Here is a 24,234-nt window from a genome sequence, read left to right as displayed (position 1 = left end):
TTCTTGATTATCCCACTTTACCCTTTTAGTTGCATTTTTACTAGTTTTGGTATATGGTACTTTCGTTATTCAGTTCTAGTTATTTCATAATTTCTATTTTGATTTTTATCCCATGAGTCATTTTTGAGTACATTTATTTTTTAATTTTTTTTTAAGATTTTTATTATTCATGAGAGACACACACACACAGGCAGAGACACAGGCAGAGGGAGAAGCAGGCTCCATGCAGGGAGCCCGATGTGGGACTCGATCTCGGGACTCCAGGATCACGCCCTGGGCCTAAGGCAGGCACTAAACCACTGAGCCACCCAGGGATCCCCTTGAGTACATTTTAAATTTTCTAAACATAGAATTGTTTGTTTACTTTTTATTATTTATTTATAATTATTTACATTGTTTTAAAAGAATATGATTGGAATGAGATTTATTCTCAGAAATTGGTTGATGCTGCCTCTGAGATCTAATATGCAGTAAATTTTTATAAATGTCTTATGTGTGCTTAAAACCAGGCGCAGCGGTTTGGCGCCTGCCTTTGGCCCAGGGCGCGATCCTGGAGACCCGGGATCGAATCCCACGTCAGGCTCCCGGTGCATGGAGCCTGCTTCTCCCTCTGCCTGTGTCTCTGCCTCTCTCTCTCTCTCTGTGACTATCATAAATAAATAAAATTAAAAAAAAAAAAAAAAAGTTCTTTAAAAAAAAAAAAAAAAAAAAAAAAACCAATGTATATTCTTTTCTATTTGGTACAGAGTTTTATATCTGTGTGTGTGTGTGTGTGTGTATGTGTGTGTGAGATCAACTTACTTTTGTGTTCAAATATGCTGTATCTTTAGGGAATTTTTGTCTGCTTGATCATCAGTCTCAGATATCAGAGTTAGAATCCCCTTTAGTTTTACTATCTCATGGTTGTGGTTTTGCTTGTTTCTCCCTGTTAATTTTATCTGTTTTTGCTTCCTATACATTTGAGAGCCTATATTTATTATATAAGTTCATCATATCTTTTTTGTCAGTGTTCTTTTTGCCATTAGGTAATGTCATCCTTTGCTCTTATTTTTGTCTTACATCCTAAGTTCTATTCTGTTGTTCATGTTGCCTTGCCAGCAATAAAAAAGTATTTTTATCAAATATATTTGTTCATGATTTTTTTATCAAATTTTTGGGATCATTTTGCTTTAAATGTGTCTCTAGTTGGGTTTGTTAACCTACTCTTGATAACACATTCTTTTAATTGTGTGTGTGTGTGTGTGTGCGCGCACGCGCACACGCGCATAGAGACTTGAACTCATTTTTGCCATTTTCTTGCATATTTTCTTTCTTTTTTTGTATTACTCTTGTCATTTAGATTGATAAAATTGTGAATATCATCTTTTATGTTCCTCTGATTTTAGAAGCATAGATGGCATTTCTGTTCTCGTAATGGTTATTCCTAAGTTTTTAGCATTCACACATAACTACAAAATTTTCTATCAAAGTTTAAAAGGATCTTACTGTATGTGAACATCTTCCTTTCCAGTTCCACTTTTAAAATCTCATTAAGATATAATTCACATATTTTACAATTCAGCCATTTAAAATGTACAATTCAGTGTTTTTTATTCACAGGGTTGTACAACCATTGCCACAGTCTAATTTTAGAACACTTTTGTTCCCCTTAAAGGCAATACTGTATCTAGGATTTCTTGTTTGGCCTACTCCCTGTCCCCTTCCCTCCTAAGGATGTTCCCCAGTCCTAGGCAACCACCACTTTCTGTCTCTTTAGATTCACCTGTTCTGAACACTTCATGTAAGTGGAATTAATTTCATTTATGTGACCACTTGTCTTTCAATTATGAAAAACTGTAATTAGGTACATTTGATAATATACTTTATCTGATTGTGGGACCACCAGGATATCTTTCTTGTTTCTTTGTGCTCTCCTTTCTGAAGTACCTCCTAAGATATATCAATTCTTTTTTTTTAAGATTTTATTTATTTATTCATGAGAGAGAGAGAGAGAGAGAGAGAGAGAGAGAGGCACAGACACAGGCAGAGGGAGAAGCAGGCTCCATGCAGGGAGCCCGACATGGGACTCGATCCTGGGTCTCCAGGATCACGCCCTGGGCTGAAGGCGGTGCTAAACCGCTGAGCCACTCAGGCTGCCCTCAATTTTTTTTTTTTTTCCAAAAGATTTTTTATTTACTTATTAGGGACAGAGAGAGTGAGAGAGTGCAAGCATGAGTAGTGGGGAGAGGCAGAGGGAGAAGCAGATTCCCTGCTGAGCCAGGAGCCTGATGTGGGGCTCGATCCTAGGACCTGGGATCATGACCTGAGCTGAAAGTGAGATGCTTAATTATCTGAGCCACTCCAGCACCCCAGATACATCAATTCTTTTTTTTTTTTTAAACTTTATTTTTTTAAGTCTTTTTTTTTAATTTTTAATTAATTTATTTATTTAGAGAGAGAGAGAGAGAGAGAGAGAGAGGGGCAGAGACACAGGCAGAGGGAGAAGCAGGCTCCATGCACCGGGAGCCCGACGTGAGATTTGATCCCGGGTCTCCAGGATCGCGCCCTGGGCCAAAGGTAGGCGCTAAACCGCTGCGCCACCCAGGGTTCCCAGATACATCAATTCTTTAGTGAGAAATTATTAGTGGAAAACTCAGTCATTGTAGGGTCTTAAAAATGTCTTTATTGTCTCATTCTTTTTGATAGCTTAGTTGGGCATTGAATTCTGGCTTGACAATTCTCTTGTTTTTAACATTTTGGTTATATAACTCCATTATCTTCAAGGCATCTATTATTGCTGATGAAGTGTCTGCTGTCAGTCTTTTTTTAGGTAGATAATACTTCTTTATGGTACCTTAATGTTCTGCATTTTCACAATGATATGTGCATGTGTGGGTTTATTTGTATTTATCTTGATTGGTACTGAGATTGCATTTTTTTTTTAAGGGAGAAAGGGGCAGAGGGGGGAGAGAGAATCTTAAGCACGTTCCACACCTAGTATGGAGCCCAACCCACCGCTCTGTCTCAGGACCCTGAGATCATGACCTGAGCTGAAATCAAGAGCCAGAGGCTTAACCCACCAAGCCACCCAGGTGCCCTGAGATTACACTTTGAATGTCTGTGTTTTTATGCCGTTTTTGCTTTCTTTATCTCTTTGAGGATCCTAAACATTGAGTTTGAGGTCAATTTCAGATGGTTACATTATTTCCATTTTGTCTTAAGTGGATTAATCTCTCTGTAGTTGCTTTTGTTGACAATTGTAGTGTTAATTTTCTTTATGTATTTTGGAATTTTGGTTTGAGAGCTTAATTCCAGTGAGAGTTATTATCATCTCACCTTACCCTACTTTTCCTCAAAATTTTGCTTCCATTTGGTTCCACAGGTAATTCAGGATTCCTGATTTTCATGATAATGGTGATAATGTACATCCAGCCATTGAGCTAGCAAGTGGCTGGCTTGGGTTCTGGCCTTTCCTACCTCTTTTATTGTACGGCTTCACATAAACTGCTTTTTTAAGTCTCATTATTGGAGTTTGGCCCACTCCCTGGTTTTAAGCAATGAGCTGGCTCCAGTTGCATGCCATAAGTGAAGCACTTTTAATTCTCATTAACCTACAGAAGCTGAATTCTTGGCCTTCTTTGTTTGCTCCTATACTTAGAGCCCATTAAGCCTCACTCACTGCTTTGTGTTTTGTTCTATTCTTTAGTCCTTGGGAATATTTATTATAAGTAATGTATAACAATAGAATTGATATAATTTATTATCTTTCTTCCTGGGTATTATTGTGAGATAATTCAGCATCTGTTTGTTTGTTTCTTCCTTTCTTAAGGAATTTTCACCTATTCATTTGAGAACGAGAGAGAGGGAGAGCACACACAGGTAAGGGGAGGGGCAGAAGGATAGGAAGAAGGACAAGCAGACTCCCCAGTGAGCAGTGAGCCTGTTATGGGTCCCGATCCCAGGACCCCGAGACTACAACTGGAGCTGAAGTCAAACACTTAACAACTGAGCAATCCAGGTGCCCCAACTCTGCATCTGTTTCAACGTCCTTCTAGTATTCCTCCTTTTACTACATGAACTGGAAAATAAAAATTACTACCTATGCTTCCTTACATCTAGGGTTCCTGATGTAGTTCAGATTACACTAATCACATTCACTTTTATGATACTCCAATTCAGAACTGAATACAGGGGAGGGGGTGGGTAGAGTGTCATACACATGGCATTAGTTTTGCTGGAGCAGATCCAGTGGCTTAGAGTTTGCAGCTCTCTCTGATTCCCAAATTGCAGACCTGGGCTGTGTCCCCTTAGTGCCAGCAATTCTGGCAACAACTTCCTGGTGTCTAACAGAAGCTAAGGCATTGTATTCAGAACCAATAATCACATTGGTAGCTACCTAATTCCTGGATGTGGCTAAGGAGTTATGATTCTGTCCAGCACTTAGCATAGCAGTGCCCTATTTCTTTAAGTTACTTGCTTTTTTTTTTTTTTTTAAAGATTTAATTTATTTATTTGACAGAACACAAGCAGAGGGAGTGGCAGAGGGAGAAGCAGACTCCTCGTTGAGCAGGGAGCCCGATATGGGGCTTGATCCTGGGACTCCGAGATCATGACCTAAGCCAAAGGCAGATGCTTAACTAACTGAGCCACCCAGGTGCCCTTCTTTAACTTTCTTTTCTTTCTATTTTTTTTTTTTTTCTTTAAATTTCTGATGGTGGCAGAGGTGGCTCCCTTGGCAGGCCAGTTCTCTGTGGATTCTGACTCATTCCTTAAGGTTTAGCATAGAGCCTCCCCTTCTACTCTTTCAACTATTTTATTGGCATCTAAATGTTAGCACCTAAGTATTAAATCTGATTGTGCTTAAAACACTAGAGAATCTTTATACCTGCAACTGAATCCTGACTAATATAGCAGCTAGGATTTTACTTTTTATTTTTTTATCTATCACTGTTTACATGGGTAGTATAGGAGTAGGGAGAGGGTTGTGGACTCAAAGTATGAACTTACAAAGCCATCTTATCTAGAACTCTCTGCCACTATGTTATGTTTTTCAATTTTAGATAGTTTCTTTTAGATCAACATTGTAAAGCTGATGTTGTCTGAATTATAAAACAGAAATAGAATGGTATCTGTTTTACCCCCAAGGAGAAAAAAAATAGTATATATTTAAGATTCCAATGTAAACTGATTGGGCTAAGAAAATTTGGAAAATGTAACAACTTTTTCTACCACTGGAAAGTAATGAAGTGTTACCCTCTTTGAAGACTACTATGAATTGTATGACCAAAAAATAGAAAACACCAGCTAGCTACAAATAAATCTTACTCTTCTTCTTTTCTACTTTTAAGTCTTATCACAGCCAGTTTGCTAGTTATGTATCTAAAGAAATAAAGCTCTTTTCTGCAATTTATAGAATAAAAATAGTCATCTTTGTGAAAGTGTTCTGAGATTTCTGATATTCTTTTTTATTAAAATGTTAGTTGCATTTGATAAGAAATGTTCTTCTTCATAATTTTCCTGGCATAACTTCATTGCCACCCAAAACTAACCTATATGACGTTTGTATTTTAAGTAATATTGTAACTGTAGTTCAGGAAATTAGCAGAAATATCCTGAAAATTTCATGCCTTATCTACAAACTTGCCTTTTTGTTCCCTTTAATTTACAATTACTTAAAAAATTATGCCAGAGTCACAACACAGAGTAATGCTTATAATACAAGAAATCTAAAATAGTTATGCAATAAAAATGTGTCTTTGTTATAATTAAAACTTTGAAAAATTATATATGTGAAGAATAAAGACTAGAAAGTAATAATAAAAAAATTGGAAGTGGTTGATACTTTCTTGATACTTTCTTAGAGAAAATAAAACCAGTTGGGCTTGTTTTGTTCATGGGAGTCTTGTTTTGACTCCTAATATCTGGAATCTGCTTCTTTTCTCCTCCATTTGTGAAAACTGGGAAAACTTATTTCTAGGTTTCTGGCACCACTCTTGTTCTTTGTGAGATACGAAAAATGATTGAGATTGGTTGTGTGAATAACATCTGTACATTTTTTAGGTACTCCGAGATGTAGTTTAGATTTACTTGGGGACTTAAACTCATTTAGCCACTATCATCCCTCTCCTGGTGTTCCAAGGGCCTCCTACTTTGTCTGGTTATTTTTCATGCTTATTCCTAAACATCTCCTTTCCACAGTAGCCGGAGAGATACTTTGAACGTACAAGTCAAATCACATGTCTACTTTGCTATAATACTCCAAAGGCTTTTCACCTCATGCAGTGTGAAGCCTGTGGGGCCCTCCATAGTCAGTTTTATTTCTTGTTGCTCCTTCCCTTGCTCCCTCCATTCTATACACACAGTTCCCCTCTTGCTGTTTCTCACTTAAACATTCTGTCAACTCATTCTGCCCTGCATTTGTTGTTGCTTGCACCTGCAGGGCCTTTCTCCCATGGCTTGTATCCCCGCCTCATTCAAGTCACTGCTGAAATGCCTTCTCAGAAAGGCCCTCACAGATTATCTAAATAGTACCCCTCTGTCCTCTTACCTGCTTTATTTTTCTTCAAAATATTATCACTACTGAATATTCTGTATTTATTTGTTGACTGTTTACTCCACTAGAATATAAGTGCAATCAAACCGCAGATTTGATTCTGTTCACTGTTAAATGCTCAAGGTCTGGAACAGAACCTGGGACATAGGTGTCAATAAGTGAATTAATTTGAGTAGTCCTTTACTCTGTACATGGAATTTCTTTTGTTTGCTTTATTTCTTTCTAATCAAGGTTTTTCTGTCCTTGTCAAGTTGAATTTCAATCTGGATAAAGAGATGAAACAGAAACTGCTTCTTTTTTTCTCTGCCTTATACAATGGTCCTTTATTTTCCTTATCTTCCCCACTTCCTATGCATCTAGGAAGAGCTCTTATTATTGTCCTCTGAGCATGATTGTCTTCATGAATCTTAGCTCATTTTGGACTTTGACCTTCCAGGCATTCTTTACATAAATCCTTGCTGGTCTTTTGTATATTTCATTTTGGCCATGTGCTTTTTTTACTTGTATGTTTTGAACACATTCTTTTAACATTTGGCTGCTTCATGGGGTTTCTTGTCTATACACACCAGCTTAGAGATCTTTTCTCTTTCTTTAACTGATTGTACAGTTGAAATTTTTATTTTTATTTTTTCAGGCCTCTGGGACTCAAAACTTTTTTCATGATCTCTAAACATTGGCTTGTATCTGATCTACTTCAACTTTAAAAATATTTTTTGTTTATTTATTTATTTAGAGCATGAGTGCAAGCAGGGGGAGGGGGCAGAGGAAGAAACAGAGAATCTCAAGCAGACTCCCAACTGAGCATGGAGCCTGACATGGGACTCCATCTCTTGATCCTGAGATCATGACCTGAGTGGAAATCAAGAGTCGGATGCTTAATCGACTGAGCTACCCAGACACCCCACTCAGAACTTTTGGTATTTTCTTAAACTTTACACTGTATACCTAATACATCCACAGTTATATTTTTTGGTCATTAGATATTTGAATTTCACATAGGTGGCTTTGCAGATTTTTGTCATTTTTTTACTACCAACCTATTCTTTCTTGCTTGTCAAAATTAAGTCCTATTTAGTAATTCTCTTATTTCCTTATTTTTTTCATTGTTAATTTCTCTAAAAACATACTTTTTAAGGGACGTCTGGGTAGCTTAGCGGTTGAGTGCCTGCCTTCGGCCCAGGGAGTGATCTTGGAGTCCCGGGACTGAGTCCCACATCGGGCTCCCTGCATGGAGCCAGCTTCTCCCTCTGCTTATGTCTCTGCCTCTCTCTGTCTCTCTGTCTCTCTGTCTCTCATGAATAAATCAATAAAAATCTTACAACCTCCCCCCCCAAAACCATACTTTTAAAATTGTTATTTTTTTTAATTAAGTAATTTTAAAGATTCCTCACCAAGATAGTTAATAATTACTTTTTGATACTTATTTGAATGAAAAGATAGCTCTGTCTTGGCAATACAGTAAGGTTTATAGGCTTTGTGAATTGCAGTTGAAGGGTTATTATTTTTAAAGATTTTATTTATTCATGAGAGACACAGTCAAAGACACAGGCAGGGCTAAACCCCTAAGCCACCCAGGGATCCCCTTGAAAACATTAGATGGGTTTTTGGTTAGACTTCTAACAAGAAATTTGGATAGCTCTAAGGCTACAATCTGGTTTGGATTTATCCTTTGGTCAGTAGAGGTCATCTGTGCCAAAGAAACAAAGCTGTGTTTGTGTATGTATGTATGTATTTTCTGGCAGTGACGTTACTATAAAATTGATAACACTAAAAAGAAATTCTTTTTTCTATGCTAACACAACTGATTTATGTCAAGCTGGTTTCTGCTTGCTTGAGTTAGAGTTGTAAGTAAATGTGTATATCTGTATATCCTCTGCTTTGAAGTTCTAATAATGGAAAGATACCCAAGGAATGCTATATTCTCTCCCTTATAGTTCATCCCCAGTTGATCCATATCGCTGTAAACCTGTTAGTCTCCTGTAACTTGTGTAGCTTTTCAAAGTTTCAGAAAAAATATGTATCTTCTGAAGTGCTAAGCTTAACAAATTTTCAAATAGGCTTCACATTTCTAACAAATAATACATGTTATGGAAAGAGTTCTTCTAGAGTTATTTTCTAGAACTTTGAGCAAAGTTTATTTTGCTTGGTCTCCACTAGACTTACCTTTTTCTCTTTAGTTGCCCAAAGTCACCCAAGAACAGCTTTCCCTTTGTAGTATATAAGTCTCACTTGGAACTACCTTGGAGTAGTGAGTTGAGGTATAATACTTAGAAAAAGAGGTGGAAAGGAATGTAGTCAGGGTCCTGGGGATCTAATCTGCATTGCCTGTATGGCAAAGAAAGCTATGGAGGTAAAGCAGACCTTTTCTAATCCAGTGGCAAGTCCTGTTTCCCCAGGGATTGACAGAGATGCCATCATGGGTCTCACCTTGCATGAGGGCACAGAAGTGGTACTGGTGACAAATGGTAGCAACCTGCTGAGGTGTAATGGGTTTAGAGGGCAGAGAATGATTCTGGTAGTAGGACAACCTACCTGGAAGTAGTGCCATTGGCTGCAGAACCCAAGCTGGAGTTCCTTGGGGAACACCTATTATAAGAGTTTACCGAGATATTTGTTTTGCCTATGGCTCATTTGTTCCTTGCCAGAAGTCCATCCATGGGAAGGGTCCTAGTCACTAACCTGGGGAAATGCTACGCGTCAAAGTTTGACCTTTCTGCTAGGAGAAGCACAGTACTGTGAAAATCACAGAGGAAAAGTTTGTTCCTTCTGTTCTGGGCTCTGGTTAGGTCTATTTTTGTGTGTGGACTATTGGAGGAGCTTCATTCTAAAAGCTTATCCTGCAGTATCTCTTGATGTCCTTGGAAATGACTTTAAGCTGTCGTTCCTTGTTTGGAGTTAATGGGATATTGAAGCGGAAATTGAGCTATATCATCATCTGGCAACTGCAGGGAATCTCTAAGGATTATTTTCACTTCTTTGTTTATTTTATTTTTTATTTTTATTTTTTTCCCAAATCAGTATAGTTTTATTGCATTCTTAAGGTATCACAAATAAGTCTGCAAAATCATCTGGCATCTTGCTGTTTCTGTTGCTGGACAACTGAGATCTTATTCATCAGCCTGCTGAACTGTTCCTTTTTCAGAAACATAGATACCATCCAAAAATTTTCTGATATCCTTGTTTTTAGCAGTTTTTAACTTGCTGAATCAAAGCAGCTGAGTTCGAAATAAGTTCAATGTCATTTCCTTCAAGAATTAACTAATCTTTTTGGGCTTGAGATACAGAACAAGCAACACCTGGCTTCATCTGAACCCTGTGAATGTATTTTTCACCTAAGAAATTTCAGATTTCAACAAGAGAACCCTTCTCCTGAATAATAGCGTTGATGGGGAAGTGAGCATACACCGATTTCATCTTGTAACGGAAGCCCAGTGTAATGCCCTTGATCATGTTCTGTACCTGGCTACTGTTAGCACTACAGATCGTGCAAATGGTAGCCAGTTATTTTCTATTTCCCCACCATTTGTCAACTCGGAGCCTCTTCTTTTTCTTTCCGAGAAGACTGAATTCTACATTGTTGTGATTGAAGTCCCTTCGCAGAGTTCCTCTGGGGCCCTTCAGGATCACAGTGTGTCCCTTCAGGGTGATGTCGACATTTTCTGGAATGTCAACAGTCTGATTGCTGAGAATGGTCTTCATTCTCGCAATAGATGTGGCAAAGCCACTTTTTGTTTATTTTAAATAAAAAAAAAATGCCTTTGAGGTATAGATGGCAGGGTAAAGACACAAGTATAGGAATTGCTGCCACTCCACACTGGATTCCTCAGTCACAGCATAAAGTTGTTGCTATTGTTTTATAGCCCTGGGGATTATGTGATTCTTTTGCTTATTGTATTTTTGGGACAATGCTTCTTGCAGTGGCAGAGTCTGACTTATAGTAAATCAAAATGGTCAGGTTTCAGGTTTGTGGAATACTTTAAAAAGTGCACTAAAATTAAAGTTTGTAGAGACAAAATTCTTTTTTACTATACGTAGTTTCTTGAATTGACTTTTTAAAATGACATGTAAGCTAGGGATCTCTGTTCATTTTGGACTGGGGAAAAATAAGAGCAACTTGTACGTTTTTCTGATATAATTGACATTGATCCTTAAGGATTGCTTGGATTAAAGTTAGCCTGTAGTCTGTTTTTGTGTTCTTATCTCTTTCAAAATAGGACTGACCTGAGATTTTTATTTTATTTTATTTCATTTTATTTTTAAGTAAGCTCTATGCTCAACATGGGGCTTGAACTCATGACCCTGATTAGGAGTCACATGTTCCACCGAGTGACCAGCCAGAGACCCCTGAGATTTTCTTTCCTTTTTTTTTTTTTTTTTTTTTAAAGATTTTATTTATTTATGAGAGAGAGAGAGAGAGGCAGAGACACAGGCAGAGGGAGAAGCTGGCTCCATGCAGGGAGCCCAATGTGGGACTCGATTCTGGGACTCCAAGATCACTCCCTGGGCCGAAGGCAGGCACTCAACTGCTAAGCCACCCGGGCTGACCCCCCTGCTGAGATTTTCTAATGTAGAAGTGTTTTATGCCCAATATTGTTGATTTCTGTCTCTGTAAGGGCATTGTACCTCCACTAACATTTTACTCCTTGCTGTTAACACTACCTTTCTTCAAAAGTCTGAATGCCTTCCATATGTATGCCTTCTCTTCCCATTGAGGCAGAGACTTCTCACTATATTATTCGCTCTGTGTTGGTCTTTTTCTTTTTCCTTCCTTCCTTCCTTCCTTCCTTCCTTCCTTCCTTCCTTCCTTCCTCCTCCCTCCCTCCCTCCCTCCCTCCCTCCCTCCCTCCCTCCCTCCCTCCTTTGTTCCGTCCATCCATCCTCAGTCTCTCATAAGTCTTGTCAAGATCTAAAAAAATTCAGTCGTGGGACACCTGGGTAGCTCAGTGGCTGAGTGTCTGCCTCTGGCTTGGGTCGTGATTCCTGGGTCCTAGAGTCGAGTCCCATGTCAGGCTCCCCACGAGGAGCCTGCTTCTCCTGTCTGCCTGTGTCTCTCATGAATAAATAAATAAAATCTTTTAAAAATTCAGTCCTTTTTAAAAAAAATTCAGTCTTCAGTTAATTCCATTAGATTCCCATCATGCTCAGTAAAAAGAGAGATGTTGGGAATGGTAGGAGAGGTTGTAGAGGTAGTCATGTTATTTGTTGTACATCTCTTTTCTTTTAAATTGTTGAATAATGATAGCACTTTGCTTAAGTAAGCACATAGCTAGGAATCCCCTAAACTGCTCAATGATGAATACCAATTTTGTAATCCAGTGATTTATACCTAGCTTATATCTTAACCAACTTCATGATCCTGTTCCTTTTCTAATGATAGTTCTTTGTGAAAATTTCTTAACTTTATAGCACTAAATAACGTGGACCTAGAAATAATTATCTTGGGTATTTTTTGATAATTACCCTTTTTTCTCAGAAGAATTATTAAAATAGGATTACCATGATGCCATCTTTACATTAGGGGTGAAATTTTAACTTTTCTTCTGCTTGGACAGCTACTGAGGAAATTAAATAATTAAAATGGAAGTGTAAGTAAGAGTGGAGACATAGTAGAAAAGCCAGATTCATCTAGCTGTCTCTCTCATACTACTGAAAGTTTATTCTCTTAGAATGACAATGACATCTGGTTGGGTTATTTTTATTAATGGGTATCGATTGGTGAAGAGAGCCAAAAACAGTGAAGTTGAGATTGTCTGGTAGTCATGGAAATGAGGGTTGGTGATAGCTAGTCAGCCCTTTTCAGTTTCTGGAATAAACACTGAACACTCCAGATTGGAATTTGGATATTATGACTTTCATAATAAAAAAGCATTTATTAAATGACTCTGTGTGAAACATGTTCTCTATATAAAAGAGAGTGCTCCTCTGTGGGTGTTTGTGATGTAAAGTGAACAATCACAGAATGAATGAATGCTCATTAGGATCAAATATCGAACAAATACTTAATGTTTACAATGCACGAATGCAGTGGTGCCCAATGATTGGTATGAGGAGAGTTTATTAGACTAATTAGTCTAGCAGTCCAGTGGCTGGACTGCTCCCTTCGCTTCCAGTTACTTGGGAAAGTCTTTGTGAGGAAGGCTAATTTCCAAAATGATTTATATGATGGCAGTTGAAGGATTGGCCAGCTGAGAGAGAGAGATGGACATAGTATATGAGACAACCAAGAGACAAAGATAGGATCATGCACTGGTAAAGAGAATGAAGATGAGATATACTCTTTTTTAAAAGGGTATTTTTATTTTATTTTAAAGGAATTTCTACACCCAACAGGGGGCTTGAACTCAAGACCTTGAGATTGAGAGTCACATACTCCACTGACTGAGCTGGCCAGGCACTCCAAGGACTAGACAGTGTCTACTGAGGAATAGTCTATGGAAGAGAAAGGAGAGGTGAGGGTCCTTGAAGTGCAGTGACAGGAATGTGAAACTCAGATTAAGGAGTTGGTTCCTGGTCAACAGGATGAGGTGATGCTCCTGCAAAGGTATATGAAAGGATCATGTTAGTGTAGACAGAAAAGAAGTTAAATGTTTTTTTTAGATGCCTACACTTTTTTTAGGAACTGTATGACGCTCATTTAAATATACCTTAGTCTTAAGAACGTTCAGTTTCAGCATGTCCTGATACATACAAACTTAGATTATTTTTAAGACTTATTGTATTTATGCATTTTAAGGTTTTTTTTTTTTTAAAGATTTTATTTATTTGAGAGAGGGGGAGAGAGCACAAGCAAGGATAGGGGCAAGGGAGAGGGAGAAGCAGGCTACTCACTGCTCAGGACCCTGGGATCATGACTGGAACCCAAAGGCAGACACTTAACCAAATGAGCCACCTGGATGCCTGACATTTTAGTTTCTTATCATAAAGTTTGATTTCAAGTAACTACTGTGGCAAAGAAGAAAGTTAAATAAAAATCTGTGGAACATAGTACCCGTCATAGGGAAATGCCATTATCTCAAAGACTCAGCCTGGATTTCAAAGCTGTCACTTGGAGCCATATTTCTTGAATTTTTTCCTTTAAGCTCACCAAGCTGGATTGTGTCATTTTAATATCTTAAGACATGTATCAGAGAAAAGGAGAAAATGATCCTAGTATGATTATCACTTGGGAGAAGGTTCAGAGAGGTGAACTTTTAATGAGACTTTGGTGTACTTATGATACATTTGTCCAGCAAAATCACTGAAGTGGCTGACCTGACTTATATTGGTTTTTTGATAGCATCTGATTGCAACTCTGGGGGAATTTCTTCAAGTGAAAGGTAATTTATGGAACTTACTGATAAGACCACTTACATTTTAAAAAGCTTTCTATTGCTTTTAGATATACTCAGGAAAGGCCAAGATGTGCTAGGCTTCACTGTTCAGGTTATGCTTATGGTGAAGTTAGTGATGGTGATACAGCAGTGGATCCATTCCAAATGACAGGAAAGGGACTATTGTGCCAAGATGGGTGACTCAAGGTGCTTTATTCAGTGATCACTGACACACAAAAAGTGCCACAAAAGAGGTCATAAAAATGATGGTGGAATTTTAAAGATAGATGAGAGTGAGATTTTATCATCTTCATATTTTCTCTTTTTTTCTTTAGAAGTAAAAAAAGAGCTTTTATTTCATCTGAATGTCAAGTCAGAAGTAGTTAGTATTCATCAGACCAAGCTTCTCCCTTCTTGGGTCTAAGAATTTCAAGATCTCAGAAGTTATAGCTGAAGCTTTATCCTCAATTCCAAAGGCCCGGAGGTAAAGCAAGGGGATTTAAAAATCAGCTTAACCTCTGCATTTAGAAAGAAACTGGAGCAAATCATATAACATCTAGCTTGGTATCACTTACAGGAGCACAGGTTACTAAGGCAATAATCAAAATGGCTCTGAAAACCAGTCTTGTCAGATCCATTTCCTTTTCTATGAAAGAGCCAGAGACGAGGATGAAAATAGTAAGTTTCTCTTTCTTAATTTCAGTAAGCTTTCGATTCTGACACTTGTGACATGCTCACTGATAAGCAGGAAAAGTACCCTTTTCAGGAATAAGTGACTTCACAGCAAAAAGAATGCAATAAAAACAAAATTTTACTTTTATCTTTCCACATTAATTGCCCTCCTTTGTCAATAGATGTGTTTTTTAAACGCTGTGACAAATACTGTCTTATTGATATATCATAATTCTTAAACCATTTTTCCACTGAGGGGTCCTTGAATGATTTCTAGTTTTTCACTAATCTAAATAGCATATCTCAGAACATCTCTATATAGATTATTTTTCTTCTTTCTTCCCTTTCTCCCTCCCTCTTTACTTCTATCCTTCTTTCCCTTTTTAGGGTGTTGAATATTTCTTTACACTCCTAATATTGCCAGTTGGAATTATTGGACAAAAATATGAATAGTAGAGGCCCCTCGGTGGCTCAGTCAGTTAAGCATCTGCCTTTGGCTCAGGTCATGATCTCAGGGTCCTGGGATCAAATCCTGAATCAGGCTCCCTGCTCAGCGGGGAGTTCTGCTTCTCCTTTTTGCTCTGCTCCATCCCTCTGCTCATTCTCTCTCTTTCTCCCTCTCCCTCTCTCCCTCTCCCCCCTCCCCCTGCTCTCTCTCAAATAAGTAAATAAATAAAATCTTAAATATGAACAGTTTTATAGTTATTGTTACATATTACTAATTATTTTTCAGAAAGATTGAACAAATAAATAATGTCACTAAGTCAAAGTCCAGCCCAGGTAACATCAGATTTTATAATTTATGTTTTAAGCAGTAGTACTTGAAATCTAAATGTCTAACTCTAGGGATGCCTGGGTGGCTCAGCGGTTGAGCATCTGCCTTTGGCTCGGGGGCATGATCCCGAGATCACAGGATTGAGTTCCGCATTGGGCTCTCTGCATGGAGCTTGCTTCTCCTCCCACTTCTTATCTCTCTGCCTCTCTCTCTGTGTCTCTCATGAATAAACAGATAAAATCTTTAAAAAAAAAAAAAAAGCCTAACTGTATTTTCTCATATGATTCCTTTCCTATTTGTATTTCTTTTTTCAATTTGTTTTCTCTCCTTTGACTACTTAGGAGTGATTTTTAGGTGTTGCCCTTACATAATTGTATATTTCTTTTACATTTTTGCATAACAAACCTTTATTACTTGTTTCCAATTTGTTGCATTTCCTTTTGTATTTTTCTTTCTTTTCTTTCTTTCTTTCTTTCGTTCTTTCTTTCTTTCTTTCTTTCTTTCTCTGTTTGCTGTATTTTCTTTTCTTTTCTTTTCTTTGTCGTCTTTCGTTCTTGCTTTCGTCTTCTTTCTTTCTTTCTTTCTTTTCTTTTCTTTCTTTGCTTTTCTTTTCTATTTTCTTTTTCTTTTCTTTTCTTTCTTTCTTTTCTTTTCTTTTCTTTTTTTCTTTTCTTTTCTTTCTTTTCTTTTCTTTCTTCTTTTTTGAAGATTTTATTCATTCATCCATGAGGGACAGAGAGAGAGAGAGAGAGAGAGAGGGGCAGAGACACAGGCAGAGGGAGAAGCATGCAGGGAGCCCAAAGCGGAACTCAATCCTGGGATCTCGGGATCATGCCCCGAGCCCAGGATCATGCCCAGGGCCGAAGGCAGGCGCCAAACCGCTAAGCCACTCAGGGATCCCTCCTTTTTATATTTCTTTATTATAGTTTAGTAAACTGATTTTTCTGAGATTTTATTTTCTGAGATAATTTCTTAATCACCACAAAAGATTAATTTTCTGGTTAATTTTCTTTAAAAAAAATCATAAAGATACACAGATGTGCCAAGCAAAGTATGGATCCAGATAGAATTTTCAATACTAATATTCAGTTATTTCAATCATTTTGTAAGTGGTGATTCTTCAACCTTGAGTTGCTATTGATTTCTTATCATATATTAAATGAACAATACCAAATTCTGCTTGTGTGAACTACAGTGGCATCTTACCTAGTCTCCCTGCCTCTAGATAGCTCTTTCCTATTTAACCAGCACAGTGATGCCAGAGAGATCTTTCCAAAACTCAATATGCTCATGGTACTCTTCATCTTGGACTCATTTAATGGTTCCATTTTTGTCAGTATAAAGCCTAAACTTCTTAGATGGGAATCTCTGCTCCTGGAGCTTTATATTCCAGGAGAACCCATGATGGGTTGGGTGCTTTTGTCCTCTCGTACTCTACCTACCTTATTCTTAAAAAACAAAAAACAAAAAACAAAATATGAAGTAGACAAAGTTATTCTCTGTGATTCTAGCTTCTCAATCAAGGGCTTTTCTCCTCACATTCTTCTCACGAGATGGCATCGCTGCTAATGCGTAAATTGCCCTCTCTCTCATCCATTAGCAAAACTTGTTTCATGAAAGGAGCTGAAACGAAACTCTCATTTTTACCTTCTGTAAAAGGAATAGAAGTATTATGCCTCCCAGGGATATTCCATTTGAAAGGCCAGAGAAACCTTAAGGTTGCCTCAAATTGCCTAAAATCAAGCTTTAATATTAGAGCAATTAGCATTTTTCAGTACTGTTAAAACTGAAAAAAAGGAAAAAAGAGGCAGCTTGAAATAGAACCAGTAGGTTATGGTGGGTGTTCCCTCTAGGCCTGAAGTCTGAGGCGCTCGGTTTTTAACATAGTAACTGATTTCATGAGGAACCTTGAGACCATTCATACTACTAATTTATTCCCAGTTGTCAACTAGGGAGAGAATTACTGTTTACTACCTTTCTTGGATCTTGGGGAGATTGGGGATCTATTTTGGAGAAGTGCTTTATAAATCTAATAAATGATAAATCAACAAAAATAATTTAAAAAATAATCTTAGAGGATAAATTATACAAAGCTCTGTCATACCTTTTATGAATCCCATTGGGGTATCTGGGTGAATCTGATAAAAGACTTTCTGCTTGGGCTTGAATTTGAATTGGATTTTGAATGAGAGAAGTAAATACTCTGATAAATTGAGGTAAGAATTTAGTTCAGTGAAAAAGAGGAAATGAAGATAGTTTCATGGAAGAGTGAGTATGGGGGAGGAAGAAAGTGACTGAATATAGAGACAAAATATTGCAGAAATAAATGAGGTACCTATGATAAGATATATAGAGTGTGTTAAGCAAAATTAACTTTGTAGTGGTCAGAGGAGACCACCAACATGTTCTGAATCTTTAGGAACACCAGAGAGAGACCTGTGTCTGCCTTAAAGTATATTTTCTGCTTAACAGTGAAGGGTGAACGTTCTTTTTTTTTTTTTTTTTTTTTAAGATTTTATTTATTTATTCATGAGATACACACACAGAGGCACAGACACAGGCAGAGGGAGAAGCAGGCTCCATGCAGGGAGCCCAATATGGGACTCAATCCCAGAACTCCAGGATCATGCCCTGGGCCAAAGACAGATGCTCAACCACTGAGCATCCAGGTGCCCCCTGAACACTCTTTTAAAGAGTCTTTGGCCTTGTGCAATGTAAATATGTGAAGAAAAAAAAAACACCTTATACTCCCTAAACTAATTTGGTCTGCCTTGAAGGAAAAGATAGGCTCTCCTGGGCAGTTACGTATTAATATGGAGTTACTTGGGGGTCTGTTAAAGAAGGTTAAGTACTGGAGTTTTCATAATTGCTTCTTTAATTTCTTCCTCATGGTTTTGTTCTAAATTACAAGTGGAGAATTACTATAATATATATACCATCTCTAGCAAGCTTCATTAATCTTTGGGATACTTGTTTTTGTAAAGAACAGGGACCAAAAAAAAAAAAAAAAAAGAATCCAGGTTAAATAATTTTTATTTCTTCCTCTAACTCTTCAAAGCAGACCTTTAAAGTAGGGTGTGTATTTGAGACAGAGTTAAGATTTATTAGTAATTGAAAAAAAAAAGATTTATTAGTAATTGAAAGCTTCTGTTATACTTAAGAATGCCTTTTAATTTTTTAAAAAGATATTATTTATTCATGAAAGATACAGAGAGGTAGAGACGTAGGCAAGGAGAGATGCAGGCTCCTCTCAGGGAGCCCAGTTTGGGACTCGATCCCCAGACCCAGGATCATGCCCTGAGCCAAAGGAGATACTCAACCACTGAGCCACTCAGGCATCCCTAATTTAAATTTTTTGAGAGAGAGAGTATGTGCACACAGGTGGTGGGGGATGGTGGGAGAGGTAGAGAAAGAATCTTAAGCCAGCTCCATACCCAGCACAGAGCTCAACAAGGGACTTGATCCCATGACCCTGAGGTCATGACCTCAGCCAGAATCAAGAGTTGGATGCTCAACCAACTGAGCCACTCAGACAACCTTGCCTTTTAATTTTGGTATTTGGAACAAATATATCTTGGGCAAAGCTGCTGGAACCTTCCATTATATCTATACCGTCCTTCCTTTCACCCCCTTGGCCACCACAAGTCCCCAACCTTTGTGAATACTAAGGCCTTGCTGGACTATCCCTGTGGAATTGGATACAGAGAAGACAGTCCCATAACCAGAAGGGATTGAAGAGAGATCTCAGTCTTGACTTGGTACTCTCAAAGAGTATTAAATAAAATCTAAGTTACCATGCTTCTCATAATCCTCTTTATTTTCTCCAATTCTTTCATGTTAGGGCTGTTCAGCAACCCCTCTCTCACTAAAAGACTGAGCTCTTTCTGGTACCCCAACCTGATTTCTTTTGTGTTCAGATATCTTCCCTATCTCTTAATTAGATGGGCAGATTTAGTATTCCTGGCTTCTTTTCTTATTTTTCTCTATTCCTTTCCCATTACTTAACTCTCTACAAGAAACATGAGTTCAGAAACTGTCAGAGCATGCAAGAATTCTTCCTTCTTTCCTCTTGGCTTTCCAGTCTTGCCTTTTTCCACTCATTCTCTTGATTCTGAATCACAGTTAAGTCCTGGGAAACTGAACAGTGCAGAAGAGAACTTTCCTTAAAGGGCTGTGCAGGGCTGAGGGGATAAGTGGAATGTGTGATTAATAAAACACATTTTAGTTATCCCTTCCCTCTCCCATGATGGGTGCATTCACACCTTAATAAGTTATATTGTGGTTGGATAATAAGGTTGCTTTGAGGAATTAAGAATTCTATTTTCTGGGTCCAAGGGAGGAAGGATACAGAAGAGAGCAATAACTAGCAGCAAGGGAGGAGAAATTGTAAAGGAGATAATGCTGATCTGTTCTCCCTCTCTCCCACCCCTAATCAGTTGCAAACAACTGGTCTTTTTAAAAATTAAATTTTAACTCCTTAGCTGGTTAATGAAAGTCCGTTTTGCTGGTAGTATCATACCTAACTGGCACATTCAGATCATCTGGTTGTTTTAGGCCATAGTCAGGGTGCAAGCTCTGACAGTTGTTAAACTAAAGAAATATATTTTGAAACATTGCTCCATATATCCTAATAAGTCATCTATCCTCCTCTTCCTTACCCTTGTTACTTCCTCTGGTTAGCACATATCTTTTAGCCTCTTTCATATTAAAGAAGGCTAGCAATAAGATACGGGTGATGGGACAAGACCTGAATTATCAATAAATAGTAGCTTGGATTCCAGTGTTCCTAGTAGCTGCTTTGATCAATCAGTAATTATTAGCATAACCCAGAGAGGGAAATACCCTGTCTTGCTGTACTTGGTGCACCTTTGCATCCTGTTGATTGCCTCGGAACCTTTCCATCTGTTCCTTATTCAACTGACTCTTAAGTTTGAAGCTCCCTGAAACTGCGCCTGCCTTCACAGCAGTTTTTTCCTACAAATGTCTAAGACTTAGCTTCCCTCTGATCTTGTTTCTCTGATCTGACTCCATCTGCTTTCTAGTCTTTGAGAAATCCTCAAAATTTGTGATCACTTAGCACTCTTTCTTGCTTTCACTGAAATTCTGAAATTATTCTTTTAAAGTATTTTCTTTCATTTGATTGAATTAAAGATATAAAGGGGTATAGGTGTGCAGTCTATCATCTCAATCCAGTCTTAGCTTTCGTTATTTTACATATATATCTGCAGTTTTGTGTAATATCACCTTTCAATATGTGGTTTGACTTAAAACCTTATTAAGTATCTGGACATTATTTATAGTTTTGTGAGGAAGAAACATATCTTCAGCTCAACTATATTAAAAAGTATAGAGTACATTAAGTTTATTTTGTAAGTCAATCCCAGATTTAAAAGAATTAAAATTCAATGTAACATAAATGTCTGAGTAGTGCAGATGACTACAATTTTTATGGAGATAAAAGCTGATGTTGATTACTGGTTTATATTACATGTGACACATATATAGTTTTGATATATCTGTGGGGAAAATACATTGCATTTGTATAATTTGACTTATGTTCCATTATTTTGTGTTTTATAAACATTGTAACACAAGTATTTTTCAAAGGAGAGCAGAGTTCAAACTGGTAGAGTCTAAGCCAAATACAGGCTATGCTCATGTTTTATTTGACTCTCATAATATTAGTTGTCTTAGTGTTTTTTGTTTTTGTTCTTTTTAGATTGAATTAATTGCCAATGTGTGAAAGTCAAGATATTTCACAAACCGATCCTAACTTTCAGATTCTTTTGAAAAAACTGAAGATTAGGCAACATTGGATCTACATTGCTCTCTGTGGCAGTAGATGACTGGAGCTGAGTGGTGGCCTTGTTAGGTAGTAATTCATCATTCCCATCAGTGAGGAGTCCCATCATTCCCTGTTCATTATTCCCATCAGCTTTTTTTTAAGTTGCTTTTTACTAATCTTGTGAGCATTTGACTTTGTGACTCCTACTATATACTAGTCTTTACAACCGTTATTTTAAGTTATTATGAAATAGCTACAGAGTAGGACTACTATAATTCTCAGGTTTTATTTAATATATGAAATTTTGTGATTTTTCAACTTTGTAAACATATTTTTCCATATTGACATTATAACCTAAAAGCAGAAGTGTAGTCAGAAAAATAGGGATGGGTAACGTGGCTCTTGAAAATATACAAAATACCTTTATGATAAAAATAGGTAAGTTGAAATTAGAGGAGCCAGTTAAGATGTCAGAAAAAAGGCTAGCTTGCCACCCACAGGGTCTCACAGTTTCCCTATGGGGGTCGCATCAGGTCTGATATTTTTTTAAAAGTGAATTATTTAATTATCAAATGAATTATTTAAAATTTTTTACCTATTTGAGAGAAAGATAGCATAAGGAGGGGGAAAGGGAGAAGCAGGCTCCCCACTGAGCTGGGAACCTGACGTGGGGCTCGATCCTAGGACCCTGGGATCATTACCTGAGACTAAGGCTCAGACACTTAAACTGACTGAGCCACCCAGGTGCCTCTAGGTCTAGTTTTTACTTTTGTAGATCCAATTAGTAATCAACAGATGGTTTGATGAACATAGAATCAGAGTAAAGGATGCCAGGTAGTCTTGAAAGAAAATCTCATTATGCTGCAGTGAAGACTGGCGTATTAAGCTTCTTTTAAAACACAGAATATCTTGGGGATCCCTGGGTGGCTCAGTGGTTTAGTGCCTGTCTTCGGCCCAGGGCGTGATCCTGGAGGCCCAGGATTGAGTTCCCGTGTCGGGCTCGCTGCATGGAGCCTGGAGCCTGCTTCTCCCTCTGCCTGTGTCTCTGCCTCTCTCTCTGTCTCTCTCTGTCTCTCTCTCTCTCTCATGAATAAATAAATAAAATCTTAAAAAAAATAAAACACAGAACATCTTAAAAATAGAACTACCCTACAATCCAGTAGTCTACTGGGTATTTACCCAAATAATACAAAAATACTATTCAAAGGAACAAATGCAACCTGATGTTTATAACAGCATTATCTATAATAGCCAAATTATGAATAAAGGTGTATGTGTCTATATATATATATATACACACACATATATGTATATAATGGAATATTACTCAGCCATAAAAAAATGAAATCTTGTCATTTGCAACAACATGAATGAAGCTATAGAGGATCATGTTAAGTGAAGTAAGTCAGAGAAAGACAAATACAATATGATTTTACTCATGGGGAATTTAAGAAACAAGCAAAGGGGGGGGGGAAGAAAAACCAAGAAATAGATGCTTTATTGTAGATAATAAACTGATAGTTACCCAGAGGAGAGGTGGGGTGGGGGGATGGGTGAAATAGGTGATGGAGATTAAGAGTGCACTTGTTGTGATGAGCACCAGGTGATATATGGAAGTGCTGAATCACTATATTGTATACCTGAAACTAATATAATAATACTATATGTTAGCTAACTGGCTAGCTAAATTAGCTACTTTAAATAAAAACTTTTTAAAAAAGTACACTGACACCAAAAACGAAACGAAACATCTGTCTCTCAAAATTATATAATGGCTGCTGAGTCAGGTTCCATTTCCCTTGGACATTGCTGGTTAAATACTGACACATTTTTCTTTGCAAAGCCTCCCTTCTTTGCAAAAAATCTGTTTATTCTGCCATCTTCTTTTAATGCATTCTTCATACAGGACAGCCCAGATGGCTCAGCAGTTTGGCACCGCCTTCAGCCCAAGGCGTGATTCTGGAGACCAGGGATCGAGTCCCGCGTTGGGCTCCCTGCATGGAGCCTGCCTCTGCGCCTCTCTCTCTCTCTCTCTTTCTGTCTCTCTCTCTCTCTCTCATGAATAAATAAAATCTTAAAAAAAATACATTCTTTATACAACTTTCAATAACATTAGGTTACAGCTTTATTTTAAATAAATCATTTTTGCTGTGATAACTAATTACCTTATTAGACTTAGATTAGAGGACCCCTCTAAAGGCCTTTTTATGATGGAGGACTTCTAGAGAGAACAATGTCATTATACCCTTTCTAGATTCACAGTTATTTTGTCCAAGTTCTGGATATACTTTGTTCTTATGTGCCAATTTAAACTGACGGGGGCTTGATACTTCACTGTTCCCCAAATAAAATTCAGTATATTGTTTGATTCCATTCACTCCCGTTGTCAGTCTTCTGAGGTAGGGTATTATGATTCACATTTTTAAAAATGAAGAAGCTGGTGAACAGAGCATATCAGTGACTTGCTCAAGGTCAAAAAGCTAGTAGGTAATAGAGTTGGGAATTAAACTAGGATTTTTCTGATTTCAAATTTCTGATTTCCCTGCTTCTGAAATAAGCAGTAGTCTGGAGTCCAGGAGATCAAGTAGAACCAAACAGTGGCCTCTGTCGTCAGAAACTAGGAGGAAGCATGATCCTAAGATGCAGTTTGTTCCATTTTGTAGGTCTTTTGTGTTTCTACTGAGATAGCAGGGTCACCCGACTGTGTAGAAGTGGTACAGAATCTATTAGGAAGGTTCTCAGGGAGATAGCTGCAGCCTGTTTGTGAGAGTCCTGAAAATTTGGGACCCTCTGATTCTATCTAGGGTAGCTGCAGGTAGAAGAACAAAGATTGAAGAGGTTTTTTGTTTGTTTGTTTTTTGTTTTTTTTTTTAGATCCATTCCTGTAAGATCCTCTCTGCATTTGGCTAGTCACAAAGATATTCACTAATAAAACTTTGCCCTGAAGCATTTTCTTTTCTTTTCTTTTTTTTTTTTTTTAAAGATTTTATTTATTTATTCATGATAGTCACACAGAGGGAGACAGAGAGGCAGAGACACAGGCAGAGGGAGAAGCAGGCTCCATGCATCGGGAGCCCGATGTGGGATTCGATCCCGGGTCTCCAGGATCATGCCCCGGGCCAAAGGCAGGCGCCAAACCGCTGCGCCACCCAGGGATCCC

At 37.8% G+C, this 24,234-nt stretch overlaps 1 protein-coding gene and 1 pseudogene across 5 annotated transcripts in view; one reads left to right on the top strand and one right to left on the bottom strand.

The window, feature by feature from the left end:
- FRMD5 (FERM domain containing 5) overlaps positions 1-24,234 on the top strand; it is a 316,738-nt gene that overhangs the window by 57,029 nt on the left and 235,475 nt on the right. The gene's annotated exons all lie outside the window — the stretch shown is intronic.
- Positions 9,556-10,252, bottom strand: LOC112676025 (60S ribosomal protein L9-like; annotated as a pseudogene).

This window comes from Canis lupus, chromosome 30 (genome assembly GCF_003254725.2).
Source record: "Canis lupus dingo isolate Sandy chromosome 30, ASM325472v2, whole genome shotgun sequence".
Lineage (NCBI taxonomy): Eukaryota > Metazoa > Chordata > Mammalia > Carnivora > Canidae > Canis > Canis lupus.
Note: the sequence above shows the minus strand (reverse complement) of the source record. Positions and strands in the feature narration are given on the sequence as shown.